At 32.7% G+C, this 18952-nt stretch overlaps 1 protein-coding gene across 1 annotated transcript in view; it reads right to left on the bottom strand.

Moving 5' to 3' along the window:
- Positions 1–18952, bottom strand: part of EYS (eyes shut homolog) — a 1792869-nt gene that overhangs the window by 551785 nt on the left and 1222132 nt on the right.

Raw genomic sequence — 18952 nt, 5'->3', positions numbered from 1 at the left:
CCATTCTAAAAGGAAAACTTTCCTGACTATCCCTAGCTATTTAATGCCATTTCTGTAGGTTTTAATTAAATGATGTTTTTCCTGTCTACACTGAATGTAGGCTTTATGAGAACAAGAGCCTGATTATAGTCACTGTTATGTCCATCATTCTAGTTGCTCAATCCCTGTTTGTTGACTGAAGAAAAGACTAAATAAATAACAGCCTAGTAGAGAATATGTGGTATTTGGAAGGTGAGTCAAGAGGCAACTAAAAGCAGTGGACATGATTTGTGCTATTTTCTTTCAGTTCTGCATCCTTTGGATTAGTGTGCTGTTGATCTTGCAGAACATCTCATGAAGTGTTCACTATGTGTGGCAAGTTAGACATAATTGCAGACTTCACCCTTTCAAATTGGCGACTACTAGTGGATTTTCCATAATTCCTTATATTTATTTTCTTCAGCTCCACATTGCTCAACATCTTTTGTGTCAAAATCTTTTGGTTTAGTACAAATTGCACGTGCATGTAATCTTTGAAATAAGTAGTATGAAATTGGTGTTGATCTGTATTCTATGTTCTGATGGACTTTTCTTTTAAAAATTTTACTTATTTATATTTAATTTCTCAAATTTCCTGGTCATATGCTGTGCCCATGTCTGCACTAAAGACATCTAGATACAACCATTTTAATCTAATTGGGGGAACCTTTCCAATACTATTCAAGATTGTCTACCGTTTGATATAATCAAAGCGAACTACAAGTACACATTTATTATTCTTTTAAAGCTTATGACTTTAACAGATACATTTCAATTGCATTGCTGTTAATTTTTAACAAACTGTAGCTTCTTACCTTTAAATAAAATACTGTCCTTGGAAATGCCTTTATAGCCTTGGGATAATCAGGACAAAAACTTTTTCTTTCCTTGTGAATGTTTTTAAGTTAGCCCTAGTCCTTAGATACACCCTGAAATTGTTTTGTGTTGTTTTGGTTGATAGTTTGATTATTAGACTGAAGATATATAGTTGGTTAAGTGTTACGTTTCTAAAAATACTATACTAAGCATCCAAACAATATAATTTTTTACCCATGAAAGACCTCCTATAATTAGATATAGGGCAACTATATTCTTGGAAATGCATCCTTACCATATGCAATTTCCCTGCATAAATAGGGTATAAATTGGAAAATGTGTTATTTACCATTTTATCAATTCCACTTATCAATTCCAATTTTACTGAAAAATTGAGTTTCATCACAGTTCAAACTTAATCTGTGCAAGAACAAAATGAAACCAAGACAACTACCTTAATTCAACTTAAATTATGTAATTATTTTTAATTATGAAATAAATCCAGAAGCAAGGAGGGGGATTTCTATCCTGGACTTAAATTGGAGACATGTAGGAGAGGAGTTCCTTCAATGGGTAATTCTGAGACTATTGGGAGACACTGAGCATGCTGGACATGTAAGAAAGTAGATTTCAAAATATTTTGTAGTGGTGAAAGTATATGTATGATTATAGTCATGATTCAAGGATCTGAAATACTAAATGAAAATTGATTCAAGAAAAATACTACTTCCTTGTGATAAAAAATAGGAAGACAGATACATTCCTTCATGATAATAATGTAGTTTTACTGTCAAAACTGTCTAGATTCATTCCTATCATTGTCACAAGAATGGACTCATGTAAATTATTCAGATTAGAATTATTTTTGATGATGTTCCGCAAAATGTGAAACAATCCCATAAATCAACTTAATCAGTTTAGTATTTTATGAATATATAAGACAACTGATTTATCAAGGCAGTTCTGCTCAGAATCTATGTAAATCAAAACAATATTTTTTATGGTAGAATTTTGGGTATTTCTATGACCATGATCCGTGGTTGGCACCTATTAATACCTGCCAGGGAAATTCTCTGAAGTTTGTCTAAGCCTAGAGCATTACAGCCTTACTGAACTCATTCATATACTGAACAAAGCATAGACATTTTCCTTATCCCCAACCCCAAAATAAAAATCATAGAATTTTCACAAATACTCAGTATACATTCAGTGTCATATATATGAATGGATCCTAAAACAGTCTGAATCCAATGTCAAATGTTCTCAATTTATTTGGCACACTCTAATGCCACATAAACTTCCAAGATAAAAACACAGTAAGAGATGAGATTTATAAGAATACACATATTGTAAATGGCTTTGTTTTCTATATTTACAGAAAGAAGAAAGAGGTGTAAGGGCAGGCTCCAGTGATTGGTTAGATGAGGTAACTTTAATGGATTATAGGAAGAAAATATAATTATACTACTCTTACCTTTTAAGGAGAATAATTTTTACAATGGAACATTTATTTCATACACTATAATGCAGAATTGAAGTGCCAGTTGCATATTTCTTGAGGTACTGAAACAACTTGCAGATGTAAATATCTAAATATTTGAATAATGAAGGAGAGAATAAGGAAACAGTGTGTTTCAATTGACTCAAAAATTCTCCTCAGGCTGAATTCTGAGCAAGCAGCACTCATATACATTTAAAAAAAAAAATGTTTTTGAGTGCTAAGACTAAATAGTAAATGATGAGCTGGATCAAATTTATAGAAAGTAAAAGAATGGAAGGTCCAGAAATCTCATCATTTGAGAATGGGAATTGTTCATATTTGACTTGAAAATATTTAGTACAAATCTAATTGTCTTGAAGAAATTGAAAGGCTTGGCATGTAGAAAACCATTACACTAAATTAAAGGAGCTATAGTTGGAGATTTCAGCTTAAGAGTATTATAGCTCCTATAGCAATTGAAAAATGTAATTGACTGCCTTATGAAGTAGTAAACTCCATGTTCAGTCTTTAAGCACAGACTTGATGATCACCTGCCAGTGATCTTAAAGAACATTTCTGAATAGGTGGAAACTTAACTATGTAACTGCTAAGTACTCCTCCAATTCATGAATGTCATTTGTAGTGTATTATATTATTGCTTGTTGGAATATAATACCAAGTTTAAATGTTTTTTAAAATCCATTGTTTTTCTTATCTTTTTATGTATGACGAGATTTCCTGCTTCAGACCTGGGATTAGTTTTTTTTTTTTTTTCCGCCCTCTCTCTCTCTTTTCTTCTAGGAGCCCTGGGTCCTTTTAGTGGGAATTAGTGTTTAGAGTCTGTAACTGTGCTAAGGAATTGCTATGAACATTTTAAAATAAATATTTATATAGATGTTCAAAGAAAAAAAATCTAACGTTTTTAAGAAGCTTTTAAATCAGATAATCATTCATTTCTGTTTGGAAAAATGTACTTTGTAAGATCTGAGATACATGATAATTGTCATTCTGCTTTCTTTTTTTTTCTCCTTGCAATTTTATTGAGATATAGTCACATGCCATACAGTCATCCAAAGTGTACAATCAGTTGTTCACAGTATCATCATATAGTTGTGCATTCATCAACCCAGTCAATTTTTTAACATATTCATTACTCCGAAAAATATTAAAAATAAAAATAAGAATAAAAATAAGAGTGAAACAGAACATCCAAAACATCCCATACCCCCCATACCCCCCTATTATTCATTTACTTTTTGTCCTCATTTTTCTACTCACTGGATAAAGGGAGTGTGAGCCACAAGGTTTTCTACAATCACAAAGTCATCCCATATAAACTATATAGTTATACACTCGTCTTCAAGAATCAAGGCTACCAGGTTGCAGTTCAACAGTTTCAGGTATTTCCTTCTTGCTATTCTAATACACTACAAACTAAAAAGGGATATCTATATAATGCATAAGAATAACCTCCAGAATGACCTCTTGACTCCATTTGACATCTCTCAGCCCCTGAAACTTTTCATTGTTTCTTTTCTCTTCCCTCTTTTGGTCAAAAAGGCTTTCTCAATCCCACAAGGCCGGGTCCAGACTCATCCCCAGGTGTCATGTCCCATATTGCTAGGGAGATATATATCCCTGGGAGTCATGTCGCATGTAACGGGGAGGACAGTGAGTCCACCTGCCAAATTTCTGCCACTTTCTTTCATGTACAACAATTAAACTTAGGAATTTTAAATTCCTGGGACTCTTCATTGTAATAACCAACCTCTTTAAGTCCAGTTCAAGGAAAAAATTAAATTGGTTGCTTATTGTAATTTAGAAACCAGAAAAGATAAACCATAAAAATATTTTACTTACTAAAGTTCAAATTTTCTTGAGAATATGGAATACCAAAAGGTCATGCCTTGATTGCTTTTTTTTTTTTTTTTCTTTTTTCCTTTTTCTTTCTTAAATGCCTTGCTTTCAACATTGTCAGGAAGTTTAATGTAGTTCGGCTGGCCAAAATATTTTACTAACAATCTTCATTACTATAAAAACATGTTTCTAACAGTCTGCTGCTTTCTTCCCAATTCTTTACCCTTGCCTTTTAATTTCCCTACTAATTTATACTTAAATTTATTATCAACCTATACTCAACCAAAAGAAAAACAAAACTAAATAATATCACTACGTATACTTCAAATACATCTATTAGTCTTTGCTTTAAATAAACACATTAAATATAAAGAAGCATTAATGAATTGAGTTGAGTTTATGAAAAAGGCTGCTGGTTTTGCTCTGCGAGAACAATATTTGTAATATATACACTATTGATTCCCAAGGGGAAAAGATAGCATTTTACCACAGCATAGCACTTACATCAGCCTGAAGCCAAAATAAATAGGTCTTGTTTTTTAATGGAAAATTTACAATCAGAGATGAGGAAAGAAAGGTCATATATGTAAACATTACCAAATTCTTGTTTACTATAGATACTTCCCACAACCCCTTAGAGACTTTCTCTCTGCCTGTGAGGGCACAAGGCAACTAATGGCTGACTGCCTTAGGGAAAAGAGCAGGGACATGGCTCCCAGTTTCATTTTCTACAGCTTGGAAATGTCTGACTTCCAGGTACATATTACTGTATTAACAGGAAGGACCGGGAAAGATAGGTAGCTATTCATTTTCCTGACTAATAATTAGTCTTAGCAGTGAGACTGCTGAAGGAGAAGAATTTTTTTGTTCTTTAGTAGATTCAAATTATTCTCCCCCATCTCACCTTTCTTTCATCTTTTGTCTTTCTCTCCTCCCCTCTTCATTCTTGCCTTCTCTACCACCTAACTGGCTAGTATTCCTGTATTAAGTTCTGAAGAGGCACATATTTGGGAATATAGGTCATGTTTCTACAATCTTATCAAATTAAAGAATTGAAGCTGTTTGTTTGGGCCAGGATTTAAAAACTTACTTAGATTTTTTTTCTTTGCTGTTCTAGAAACTAGGGCATAAGCCACTAACACAGAACTGTGTAAGGAAAGAAAAGTTTTTCAAATTTTTTTCCCATTATGCCATGCTTTTAGTTTAGAAGTTAAATTACAATGTTGTTCCCTCACATAAAAATATCCGTTTATTCTAAATAATGTACCTATTGATATATATTGTAAATATTGTACCTATGTTGTATGAGTTTTTGTCCTAAACACTGAAAAGTAGACAGTAAAGAAATCAGGAATGTATATACCATTATTGGTATAAATGAGTTTATTATTAAATGCAAGATTGGTCTTGGCATTTTTAGTTTGTGAACATACTGTGCACAAACACACTGCTCTGGTTTCATGGTAAACCAGATTGCGTGGCTGTGGACAGGTGATTTAATCTCACCCAGGTTAGTATGAGCATGTTGGTCCAGGTGACTCTCAGGTCTTTTCCAGCTGAAAAATTTCATTATCTTTATGATTTCCAGGATATGCTATAAACAAGATACTTACAATAGGTTACTAATATTATAAATTTTCTTAAACCATTTAAGACAACCTTATGGATGTGTGACTCCATTCATAAGTGGGGATGAGGAAATAATCTAAATCACATGCTTAAAGAAAACTCACTACAAGTACAAACAGATAGTCTTGGTTGTACATGCATAAACCTGGATACAACAGATATATAAGAAGACGTTTTAAATCAAACGAAACTTATGGAGATTCTTCTTTAATTATTATTGCTTTATTCTTTAGATTACAAGAAACAGAGCCTCCGAACATTTATCACTCTGTCGTTCTAATCAAGTAAAACAGCTAGAAAATGTTCATTTGTAAAAATCATCTAACTCCAGGGGGCGCTGCTGTACTGTGCATCGAGTTTGGTTTATTGACGAAGGTTTAAGGAAGATTTCATTAGAGTTCTGCAGGTTTCAGATACAGAAAAAGCACATAAACTATTTATAATCAATTTAAACTTTGAGAAAATTAGGTAACTGTGTAAAATATTTATATGCAGTTTTTGGAAATGAACGTTTCTTTTGTTGGTAAGAGTATCTGTCTTTCTGCAGCAACAAACTGGTTGTAGGTAGGAGAGTTTTTATTAACTTTTACAGTCAAGGTCTCATGAAGGACGATATATTTCTGTGATGGAATTATTTAAAGCATTCTGCCTTAAAATCCAAAATATAAATAAATCTGGCCTAGATGGTCCCTGGACACTGCAATCTTTTAATTGGCCCTGCCATTGCTAAATTCAGTTAATCTCAAATCAAAAAGCTTTATATAATTACATAAACTCCATGACTTATGACATCTTTTAAAAATAAAGAACCTCAAAAACATCAGCAGTTCAAAATAATCCCAAAGGTAAGTAACCTCATGTATCTTATTAAACTGTGAAAAATGAGGACTGTCAAGGTGAGAATCAAGTACAGAAGTCAAGTTCAGCAGCTTCATAGATTTAAGAGCATATTTAAAAGAATACTTTGAGAAATGAATTGTATCACTGGAACTATTATAAATGGATTATGAATACTTAACGAAATCTTAAATCAATTTAAGGCCAAAATCAGAATTTGAAAATATAAATATTGGGTCTAAATAAAATTTGAGAGAGTAATTTTTAGTTAAAACAGAACAAAACAAAAATACAATTTGCAGGCCTTTTAACTATTAATGTCTATGTCCATGTATTTCATGTTTTTTTATATATATATAAATTATATATATATATATATAGCATCAAAAGGTATACCAATAGAGATACTCATGTAGTAATGCTTAAATGTGACAAAGGCAAGAATAAAATTACAACTGGACCACTTTTAGCTGTCCTGCTTTGCACTGATATTTCAGAATCTTCAAAATAGAAAAAGATGTTACGTGAGAATAAGAGATACTTGAATTGGAAAATAGGATCTTAAATCATCTTGTCCATCATACTGTCAAGGTAGGCTGCTTTTAACATGTTCCATGAGTCAAGATATATAAATGTAAAAGAAAAAATTAATATTTTTGACTATTATTTTATTCTTTAAGGGAATAAGACTTCATATGTGCTTTATTTGACATTTTTAGTTCATTCAAACTTATATAGGGTTGCCTTTGATTAATCCTTCCTATAGATTTTCTTTTGCAAATGATTTTTTTCTTTTTGCTATGTTTAGTATAGCATTTTCTTTAATTTTCTGTACTTTATAGTAATGACTTCTGGTGCAATAATGATTGTAAGTAGAATGGAATCTTTCCAGTACAAAATCTAATAATGTTGGAAGCCTGATGAGATACGAACAGTTAATATAGAAAAACAAAGCTCACAACCTTTGTTTCTAGTTTTAAATTATTGAAATAACAAAGGTTAGTGTTAAAGCTCGATGGTTTATTAGAAGTGCAAACTGTTTGCATGAAAAGCAACACTGAAAAGTCAGATATTTTTCATTCTATTTGCCTTAATTAAATCACTACTTTAGCCACTATTCCAATGAAAGCCAAGAAGGGGCTATGCGATTGCTCTCCAGTATCAGTCACAAAATAATCCTGATACCTCTAAAAAATGACAGTCGTGTGTATGTTCTATGATTTGGCAGCCTTTATTAATTTATATCATCCTCACTGCTGTAACAAATAAATAATCAAACTTTAGTGGCCCAACTCAGTTATTCATTTTTGCTCCCTAGTGTAATGCTGGTGTTTTTATTCAGTGTTGGGGGTGGGGGGCATTCTCTATGCAATAATTTGGGGTCTTAGGATCCTTCCATCTTGTGACTTCACCATTTGCTAGAGCCTTAGAGTCCACTGTGTCTGGCCAGAGGATGAGGAAAGAAACAAAGGGAAGAGAACATACAGAAGAGTCATGCGTCTGTCATATGCTTTGGCCAGTAAGTGACAAAATTCACTTCTGATGTTCACATTCTATTAGTGAGAAATGGTTCTATGGCTGTAGATCAGAGGCTGGCAAACATTTTCTGTAAAGAGCCAGATAGTAAATGATTTAGATTTTACAGTTAAATGATTTCTTTCATAATTACTCAACTTTGCCATTGTAATGTGAAAGCAGCCACAGACAGTATGTAAATGAAAGGGTGTGGCTATGTTCCAATAAAACTATATTTATGGACACTGAAATTTATATTTCATATAATTTCCAAATGTCACAAAATATTTTATTTTTTCCCAATAATATAAAAAAATGTAAAAACTATTTTGTTCCTGGACCCCTATACAAAAAGAGGTGGTGGGCTGAATTCAACCTGTGGACTACAGTTTCCTCACATCTTACCTAAATGCAACATGTCAGGAAAACGTTGTCCTCCTATGAACTTCTGCTCTTAGTTAAGACTCCATATTCTTTGGTGGACAGTCAGCTGTATCCCCCTTGTCTGTCTCTCTACCACCAAATATTGGTGCATGCCCCTTTTCTCTCCTACAAAACACACTCACCTTTTTCCCAAGGTAGACAGCACAGAATCTTGTGCAGTCATATATCCAGCTTAGAGTCAATGACCTTTGTTTGATGCTCAGTCCTCTCCATCAGATCTGGTTGTAGCTACTCATGGTCCAGAAAGCTACAAACTGAAAGACAACCCCCATTCTCAATATAAATGGATGCAGCAGGGGCAGGATACATGCAACAAAAAAGCCCATTCAGAAAAGGGAGGAATTGGAGACTCACAGCAGTCATAGATCCATAGCAATGATGAGATGTGGCTAGGCCATCAATTGTGGCTTCTCTGCCTCAGCAGTATAGAGAGTCTCTTGATTAGATGGATTCTCTTGGGGAGCAACTTCTCTGTCCATTGTTCTTAATCTCACCTCTCTGGACCTATTGGCTTTAGATAGTATGTGCTCCTTTAGGAAGGCAGAGCTTTCACATACTGCTTCATGCTGATATAACATTTGGAACCCAAAAGGTGTTTTATTGTCATAGGCTTTTTGATCCAGGCTTGTGGTTTTCTTAGCAATATACATCCATCAAAATTTAAATAAACACTGATCCATTTGCTTCTAGTCTGGTCCGTGTCAGTAAATGCATACAGGGTTCTTTCTTTGATGTAATTCTGAAGCTGACTTTATTTCTTTGTTTCTTCTCCTCTTACACTTCTATCTCTCAACTTAATGGCTGCTACCTTGAAGCCATCTGAAAAATAAGTCTAGAGGAGACAGACCATCCTTTGAATTTATATTTGCTGCATGGTTGCGTTCTTATATTTAGCTGAGATATCTAAAGGAACTTATGTTGCTCTAAGCATTGTATTTTTTATTTCTTATTTTTTGTGGCTTTAGAAGAAGGCAGCCTTTCCAAACCTTAGCTGCTCCAATTTCTTATATTTGTATTTCCTTCCATCTTTGTTTTTAAACCAGTAAATTATTTCCTGAGCTCATCAATTTATAGTGATACCTTAACCAACATGCATATTTCCCTGGCTCTTTCCAACCTATTTCCTAGTGCTAGAAGAAAGTAGAGAGATGGTATGCATTGTCAATTAATTTAGGTGACAGTTTCAGCAGTGTTTTTCACTGCATTGCGTAAGTCTCCATCTTTTTTCTCTTTCTTTGCCACCACCATCTGACTGCTTAGCCAATACCACTACATATTAGTTGTATATTTTATAGCATCTCACTGTTATTATCAATGTCTGTGGTAGTTAGTGCAATGTTAACTGCTATAACAAATAAATACTCAAATTTCTCTGGTGTAATAGAAGATCGTCATACATTTAGAATGGTGACTGATCAAGGTTGCAGTCCTCCTTCATCTATTTGGTGATTCAAGGAACCACTTTCTTTATGGCTGGTGAATCAGTTATCCTTGAGGGCCTTGAAGTCTTTCTCATCCAGTTAATGACAACAAATGTAATTCCTTAACGCCATTGCCAGGAGTCAAACACTTCACTTCAGCTCATATTCCACTAATGGGGACCAGCCCCAGTGGTCCCACTTGGATTCAAGGGGGATGGGAAATATCAGGCAGATTTGTCCTTGGCTGGGCAACTACTTCAAAAGAACAATTATATATAATGGAGGGGCTGCAGGAGTCTCTGCTGAAAAGCTAATAGAGAATTTAATTTTATTCTGGAAACAGTGGTGTTTGGAAGATTGCCATCCATTAATACCATAACAGAAATTGATAATAAAGTATGGCTTTAGCACAGTGCAGCATATAGAAGCCTGAGGGCACTGAGGGATATGACTTGTGTATCAGTTTCTCCATAGCTTGAACATATGAGGCAGTTTTGGCAGAGTCACCATTAATCATGACCACTATCATGAATGCTATAATTCCAATATGGATAATCTATCTATTTTTGATTATATTGAAACATACTATGTATTACTAGAACCTTAAAGAATAAAAAATTCATTTCAAACTCAACCAGATACAATCATATTTATACAAGTAATATTAAAAAAAAAAGAAAAGAAAAAAAAAAAAACTTAACTATATCCATTTTCATTGCCAAACTAAAAATAGTCTCCCTTTTCCTGAATGTTTCTTTTCCCAAGTATTAAAATAGACTTTAAAATATAAATATTGATATCTTTCAATTGTCAAGGAAAGCATACAATGCACAAATATTTGAATGAGACAGGAATAGAGCATTGTAAAGTTTCTGCAGGGGAGTGAAAATATAATTTGGTTAAGAAAACTTTATGTAAAATGAAAAGGTCAAATTGAAATAAAAATAAACTCAATTTATAGAGTAGCAAAGCCTATGAATTTCACATTTAAACCCTGTTCTTAAATGTCTCCACATCTATTTCCTCTTATTTACCAGGTCAAAAATAAATACTTAAAAAAACAAGCAAACCCCAAACTAACAACTGAAGTAGCGCTTTTGAACTGCTCATTAAACCTTATTTTTCCTAGATGTCTTTTACCCTAGTTGACTGAAGATGTTGTCAAATAAACTTACATGAAGATGGCTAATTAGAATAGTTCCCAAAAATGGAATATAATTCCTGTGTCCAGGGATTGTGCTAAGCACTTGCTTATATTCAATTTCATTGAAATTTTATATCAATCCTGTAATACCAATATTATTACCCACATTTTACAGGTTAGAAAACTGACATATAAAGAGGTTAAGTAAATTTGCCAAGGTTACGTCGATTATAAGCAGCAGATCTGAAATTTGAAACTTGGTGTGCCTGATTGTTAATTCCTCTGCCATAAAAACGTATCAGCTTCACTCAGACCCACTTCCACAAAACCAGCAGATAAGCTCTTTAGTATCCATCTATGAAACACAGCAGAGGCAATCCTTCTGAAGTTTACGGCATATTAACCGTGTTTTGTGGTAAAATTTGTGTAGCAAGTGAAAATATATTTTACATTACTTTTAGAGAGAGAATATCCTTTAGTTTGTGAAATATTAAGGCTAGAACATTTAACTGTGAAAAGACAGGCCCCAGGGCAGGATCCAGACATAAAAAAAATGAAACTATGAAAGCTAATTGTTCTTCTTAATATGGCAGGAAGAAAAATAAATTGAGTCTCTGAAGAATGAGGAGTTAAGGGTCCCTGGAATAATGCGATAAGGACAGATTACAGGAAAGGCTTAATACCTGGAATTGGGCTGGAGACTGAAGCCAAGCTGAGACCTTCAAGAAATTCCTGAGATGGGAATGGTCAAGAGAGTTCTAAGACCAGTGATAACTAAAATGCTTTTTTGTTGTTAATTTTTTTTTGCTTCTTTGCTGTGTTATGCTATGCTTTGAAATATTTGGCCTTTTCTTACTGACATCCCCAAATTTTGTGTTAATTATTCTTTGGAAAAATCTAGGAAAAAGGATTATGTTGATTTTTTAATTGAGGAAGAAGAAGAAATAAACAATAACAATGACAGCCATAGCTAGTAATTATAAAGCAAATACTATGTAGTTGGCTCTATTCTGAGGAAGTTTTAAATATATATTAAATCATGCAATTCTAACAGCAGCACTGTGACCAGTATTATTACTGTCATCATTTTATAGGTGAACAAAAACCCTAAGTTACATAGATAATAAGGGTTGTAACCATTATCTTAGTTTTCCTGAGCTGTGATGACAAATACCATACAATGAGTTGGCTTAAACAATGGGAATTTATTGGCACATGGTTTTGAGGCTAGAAGTTCTAAAATCCAGATGTCAACAAGGTGATACTCTCTCCACAAAGAGTATAACATTCTGGTGCTGGCTGCTAGCGATACTTGGGGCTCCTTGGTTTGCCTCTTCCCCTCACGTCACGTGGCAATGTCTTCTTTCTCTTTTGGGTTCGATTGACTTCCAGCTTCTGGCTCTTTCTCCCTTCCTGTGGCTATCTCGTACTATACCTGTCGCTATCGCTTACTATATCTGAATTTCTCTTACTATATAAAGGATGTGGTAATCTGGATTAAGGGCCACCCTTATTCAGTTGGGTCACACCTTAAGTATTTTTTTTTATTTTTTTTATTCTAGTAACATATATACAACCTAAAAATTCCCCTTTTAATCATATTCAAATGCATATTTCAGTGCTATTGTGTTCACAATGTTATGCTACTATCACCATCATTCATCACCAAAACATTTCTATCACCCCAAATAGATTTTGAAATTAACATCTCCAAAATGTCCTAATTACAATGGGTTCACACCTACAGGGATTTGGGTTAAAATTAAGAGCATGTCTAAATTGGGTTACATGATTCAATATACCACAGACATCATTCAAAGTGTGGCTCCATAGTTACTGTTATTACCTTTCTACTTGACTGCCTCTTAGCTTTAGAGTCAGAGTATAAATGCCATCAGGGAATCAGTAAGTAAAGGGAAAATGACAAAATTTATGCATTAAATGTAAGTTCTTGGTGATTGGGAGACATTAGACTTTACATTACACATAGGGTAGAAGACCAAGTCATTTTTAGATACATCAAAGGAAATTATGATTCAACAAAATTTATGATCACACCATTCTTGATATTTATTTCATTTCAGGAGTAGCTAAATAATACATGCCTCTGTGTGTACATGCATTTAATTACCTTAGATATTTATAAATCCCAGATTGTTGAAGACTTCAATTATGTGCTTGCTAGCTCTATTCTAACATATCTTTGGAGGCACCTACTTGGGGAACTTATGTGTTCTATTCTTTTTGCCCATTTTGCCATACTTCAAATTATAAGGTACTGAAATATGTTATTAAGTCCATTATGGAATGCTAGACAAGGAACTCATTTTAAAATTTTGTGAAGTAAGCTTAAGACATCAAAAACAGCTCAAAATAAAAAGATGATAAAATAATTTGAGTTATTCTTCATATATAATAGCAACAGATCTCCAAATTTTATTTATTTAGACTGTTAGGAATACCTAAATTGGATTTTGAGAATTCAGAAGTAGAAAAAGGCCTATTTCCAAGTAGATATATTCTTTTACTCCTAATTTCCAGCACATATGCACAAATAGGACCAAAACCAAGCAAACAAAAATAAAAATATGTTTGATATATGGGAGAAAGCCCAGAGGTCTGAGAAGATACATGTATTTTCCTGGTATGTAGTTTATCATCTCCACATTTTTTCCCCTCAAGTAAAACTGTAGAATTTGATTAAGATGCAGCTAAAACATTTTCTACAGCACAATTTTATGAAGCAAAATTTCCACTACTGCTTTAATTCCAAATTAAGTGGTCAAAATACTTGATATGGTTGGCCTCATCATCTTTTTCAATTTTAACATGGCTTCAGATCCACATATTTAAAATAAATATCAAAGGTATAAATTAGGCAGTGATTGAAAAAATACTACAAATGTGCTACACTATTTCCCAGAAATTTTGGAGCAGACCAAAAACATATATAATGAAAGTTATAAGAAATAAATTCATAGAAGAAGACAAGAGAAATAAATACAACAGTGAGAGAAGTGAAGGAATAATATAATACTAGAAAAGAAATAATGCAAGCACATAGGAATCCATCAAGTTGTCAATTCAGTTTTGCTGGACTGTTAGTCTTGAACATGGAGAATGCTGATATGAGAGTATTATCATTATTATTGACTATTACTGTGGCACATGATCTGTTTTTGGTTGTCCTGATAGATAGTAAGAAAATTCTCTGAAGGCAGGTCTAATGTTCTACTGTCCTAATCATGAGAATCAGCAGCTCATGGTGCAACTTAGCTATCTGAAAACATTACAATATGCTGGCAGTTACCAAAGGTAGGCATGTCAAGGCAGATGTATTCAAAACAAAGTTCTGATATCTGTGGTAAATTCAAATTCCTGTTGAAAGCTGTCTCCTCTTCAGTCTCAAATATACAAAAATACACCAAATATCATATTTTACAAGTATAGCTCTTCTCCATCATCTGGTCTTGATTTGTAAATCATAATTGTGTCTCTAGGAAGCCTAAAGTAGTCAATATTTTAGCATATTGATGTGAGGCAAGTATCTGAATACTAAAAATACTGGAGAATATAATAATTTACTTCATTTCCCTCACTTTCATCTTAGATTTTTTTGATTGCACAATCTGATTTAGAAAATGAACAGCTTTAGATCCTACTTGAGTAATCAAAATTTTCTTTTAGTTTTTTATTTTAAAGGTCCATTCTGTTTTAAAAAACAATAGTGGATTAAGAAAATAAATCAAATTGATGCATTACTACATTGTTAAAATTTACCACCTTAACCTTTTTTTGAGTAGTTTTATTGAGATATATTCACATACCATACAATCCATCCAAGTGTACAATTATTAGCTTTTAGCGTAATCACAGAGTTGTGAATTCACACCTCCTTAAACTTTTATTAATAAAACATTGAACAAATATTTGTTTAAAAGTAAGTCATGTAGATAGTTACCACAGGTTTATAATAACATGCTATATACTTTATAATTTACTTTTTTTGAAATGTAAATAATTTCCAATTTTAGTAATGCCAATGGCCTGCTGAGATGTTTCGTGAACAAAAAATTTAAACGTGTTAAGTTTTTTTTTTTTGCCACTTTCTACATCCAGTTTCTAAAGAATTTCCTTATTTTTTCATTACTTTCCCCCATTATCACAATGCTTTCCTTCAGGAATGGTTATTACATAAAAGAGGATGGCAGGGTACAAATAATACTTAATCCAGAGTATTTTTTATTATATGGAGACATTTTAGAATGCATACTAAGGGATAGATGTTTGGGTGTAAGGCAGCTTTAAAAATGTACATAAATGGTACGTTGTAATAGTCATCACTTAGCAAAGTGCTTTTCCATTCATTCAACATTAAGTTTTAAAATCCATCCATCCATTTTGACAACATATAGATCTAGTTTGTTCTTTTCAGTTAATTTGTATGTATTCCTTTGTATTTATCACTTTTCTAAAAAATCCATTTCCCTGCTTTCCAATGTTTCACTGTTTCTAATAGGCTATTCAGACCATCATGGGCTCATCTATGAATGTTTCTTTAGAGCAGACACCTAGAAGTGGAAATACCGATTAGCTGTTCTTGACATCATAACACTTTGATATATTTCTATTAAGCCTGAATGAAAGATCAATCTTTCATATTCTGGGCATGAGATATTCTCCAATACAGGCTGATAAAGTTCCTGTGACTGAGGTGTATATCACCTAGTTATAAAAAGCAGAGGTGGGTAAATGTGGGTAAATACTAAAATAGAGATAAGAAATATGTAACAATCTGAGCATTTAAGAATTTGGTATAATAGACAGAACCATTGGTGAGAGGGGATCCTTGGTAGAATGATTTAAGAAAACAAACAAAAAACCAAACCATAGCAACAATAACAATAAAATCAAATACACACAACCCAAATATCACAATATGTGAATTAATATCCTTGGCAATGCTAAGCTGAAAGTTGTCACTGGATTTTCTTAAATCACCAATATAAAGCTGAAAGAAAATAAGAGGTGAAGAACTAGAACTTACTACTCAAAAAATTTAAGTCTTTTGGTAAATTAAAAATAAAAGGCCTGCATCAATGAGCATCAAACAAGAGACCTGCAAGTTGTGAGGATATTAACTTACTTAGGTATATAAGTCAAGGAAAATACTAATTTTAATTTAAGTTTCTCAATAGAAGCATATCTGTGCTACATTTAACATCAAATGGCAGAACTACCATTCCTGTAATGAAATCTTGAAGTACATGTAGTCTTCCACTGTGTAAATGACTACATTACAAATCAGCTTTGTTGTAATAATCAGCTGAATAGGGAGCCACCAGATATATTAGTGGAGAACAGCACTTACAGTGTGCCCTTGGGGCCTCAACATACTTTCACATGGTTTGTTAGGTCAAAAACATTTTAAGAATAATGCTAAGACTTTTTCACTGGGTTTATAATTGCACTGGTAGTGCAAGGGTAAGGATGACTAAAACTGTTGATGCTTTCATATGACTCACAGTGGTGATGAAAAATTGTACTAGAAGGTATAGTCTTAACCACTTGAAATTTTTTTAAAAATGCTGATTTCACTTCAGAATGTCCTTGACGAGGTGGTCAAAATATTAATTTTATTAAAACACAACTTTTGAGTGCATGCTTTTATAACAATGTATGTGAGAAAAAGAGGAACAAACCTAGGCCATTCTGCATGCTGAAATATGATGGTTGCCTAAAGGAAAAGCACTTGCATGATTTGATTCACAAGACTAGCTATTTTTTTGTTTTTTTGTTGTTTTTTTTTCCCCATGGGACACAATTTTGCCTTGAAGGAACAACAATACAAACTATGGCTGTGCCATCTTAGGTATTAGATAAGCATTTTCTCAAAAATTAGTGAAATGAGACTGTCATTTCAAAGAAAACAACTAACTATATTTGTTGTCAATGATAAAATTTGAGCTTTTAAGAAAATATTAGAATTTTGGAAAAAGGTTATCCACCATTTGAACTCAGCAACTTCACAACACTTAAAGATTTTTTTTCTGGTATTGGAAGAGATATTAACAAATAAGATCATTTGATACGTGACAGTGAAATGTGTTGACATTTAGAATAGCTGAATAACTCGAGGAAACAGTATTTTGCAATAATAACACAAAATTGTGCATGGGTAAAAAAATCCATTCAAAGTGCAAGATAGAGCATGGGTTTTATTTTTAGAGTGTGAAATGTTCATTCTTTGGATTTCAGATTCTGTATTGCAACTAACATTTAATAATCTATTACTCATCAAATTTAGCTATAATATCAAATAAAAATATCTCCAATTGCCTGGAAAAGCTATTAAAATAGTCTTACCTTCCACAAATATATATCTGGGTGAGGTCAGAATTTCTTCAACCAATTCAGCAAAGCAACAGATTGGATAGATTGAATGCAGAAGCACATATGAAATTCTAGCTATCTTCTGTTAAGCCAGATACTAAAGAGATTTGCAAAAAACTTAAAATACTGCCAAACATTTCATTATTTCTTGAAAAGTATAGTTATTTTTCATGAAAATACCCTATTCTGTTATTTATGTTTACATGTAATTAGTTTGTTTTGTTTTTACAAGAATTAACAAATATTAAAAATCCCCTCAGTTTTAATTTCTAATATGTAAACATCAATGAACATAATCCATTTTTTCAATGCTTTTTTGCAGCCAATAATTTTTCTCATTGCAAAGACCACTCTGTAGAGTGAATGTAAAAGGGAATTCATAAGTAAAAATTTGTGTGAAGACATTTTTATATTATCTTTCTGTTTATCTATCTATCTATCTATCTATCTATCTTCTAAACCTTTGAGAGTAGGTTGCATACATCATACTCCTTTAACATTTAGTACTTCCATGTAGATTTAATAAAAACGGAGGATATTTACTTAAGTTATCACATTAGGTAAAAACATCAAATTAAAGAAATTTAACATTGGTAAAAAATTTGTATGAAGACATAATCACGGTAGAATCATATGATATTTTATTCATATGGCAAATCTTTATACATCTACTTTTCTAGGCCATGAGGAAATAGTAGTAAGAGGCTATTGGAGTCTATGCTAACAAGGACCACACATTATAGTAAAGGAATCCTAAAATAAATCTATAAACAAATAAGTAATTATATTCAAACAGTGATATGTCTCACAGAGAATATAAAACACACTAAATAAATAAAGAGTGACTGGGTGATGGAAAAAATTAGGAATAAATGGTTAAAGTATAACAACTTATACTTGTTTCATTTATATTAAAATTGCCAGGATCCATCTAGTGTGCATAGCATGAGATATTAAATTTTATTTAATTAAACAAACAAAAACTGCCAAGGTCACAAATTTTTAAATTTATCAAGCTAATAGTCAATAGTTCATGAAACAGTGGGAGATGAATTATCCTTTTATTTCTGAAGTATTTTTTTAATACTTGAAAATATACAATTATTCCCCCAAACTGTAAAGGAAACACATTTGATTGTATTCATATATGAAAAGTTCTCACAGCTCTCTCTTTTTCCTTTAAAGCACTCTTTATGTTTATACATTCCCTTGAGTATTTTGTCCATATCTTCCCACAACAGGATAAATGCCTTGAGGACAGACACTGTGCATTTATTCATCTTGGACCATGTGCATAGTAGGATTTCATTATATCAATTTTTTTGGTAGAATAAATAAACATATTTCTGCTTTTGATGTTTCTGCTGTCCTGTGGCCAAACATCCTACTTCACCATGC

This window comes from Choloepus didactylus, chromosome 7 (assembly GCF_015220235.1).
Source record: "Choloepus didactylus isolate mChoDid1 chromosome 7, mChoDid1.pri, whole genome shotgun sequence".
Lineage (NCBI taxonomy): Eukaryota > Metazoa > Chordata > Mammalia > Pilosa > Megalonychidae > Choloepus > Choloepus didactylus.
The sequence above is the reverse complement of the archived record's forward strand: the minus strand, read 5'-3'. Positions and strand labels throughout refer to the sequence as shown.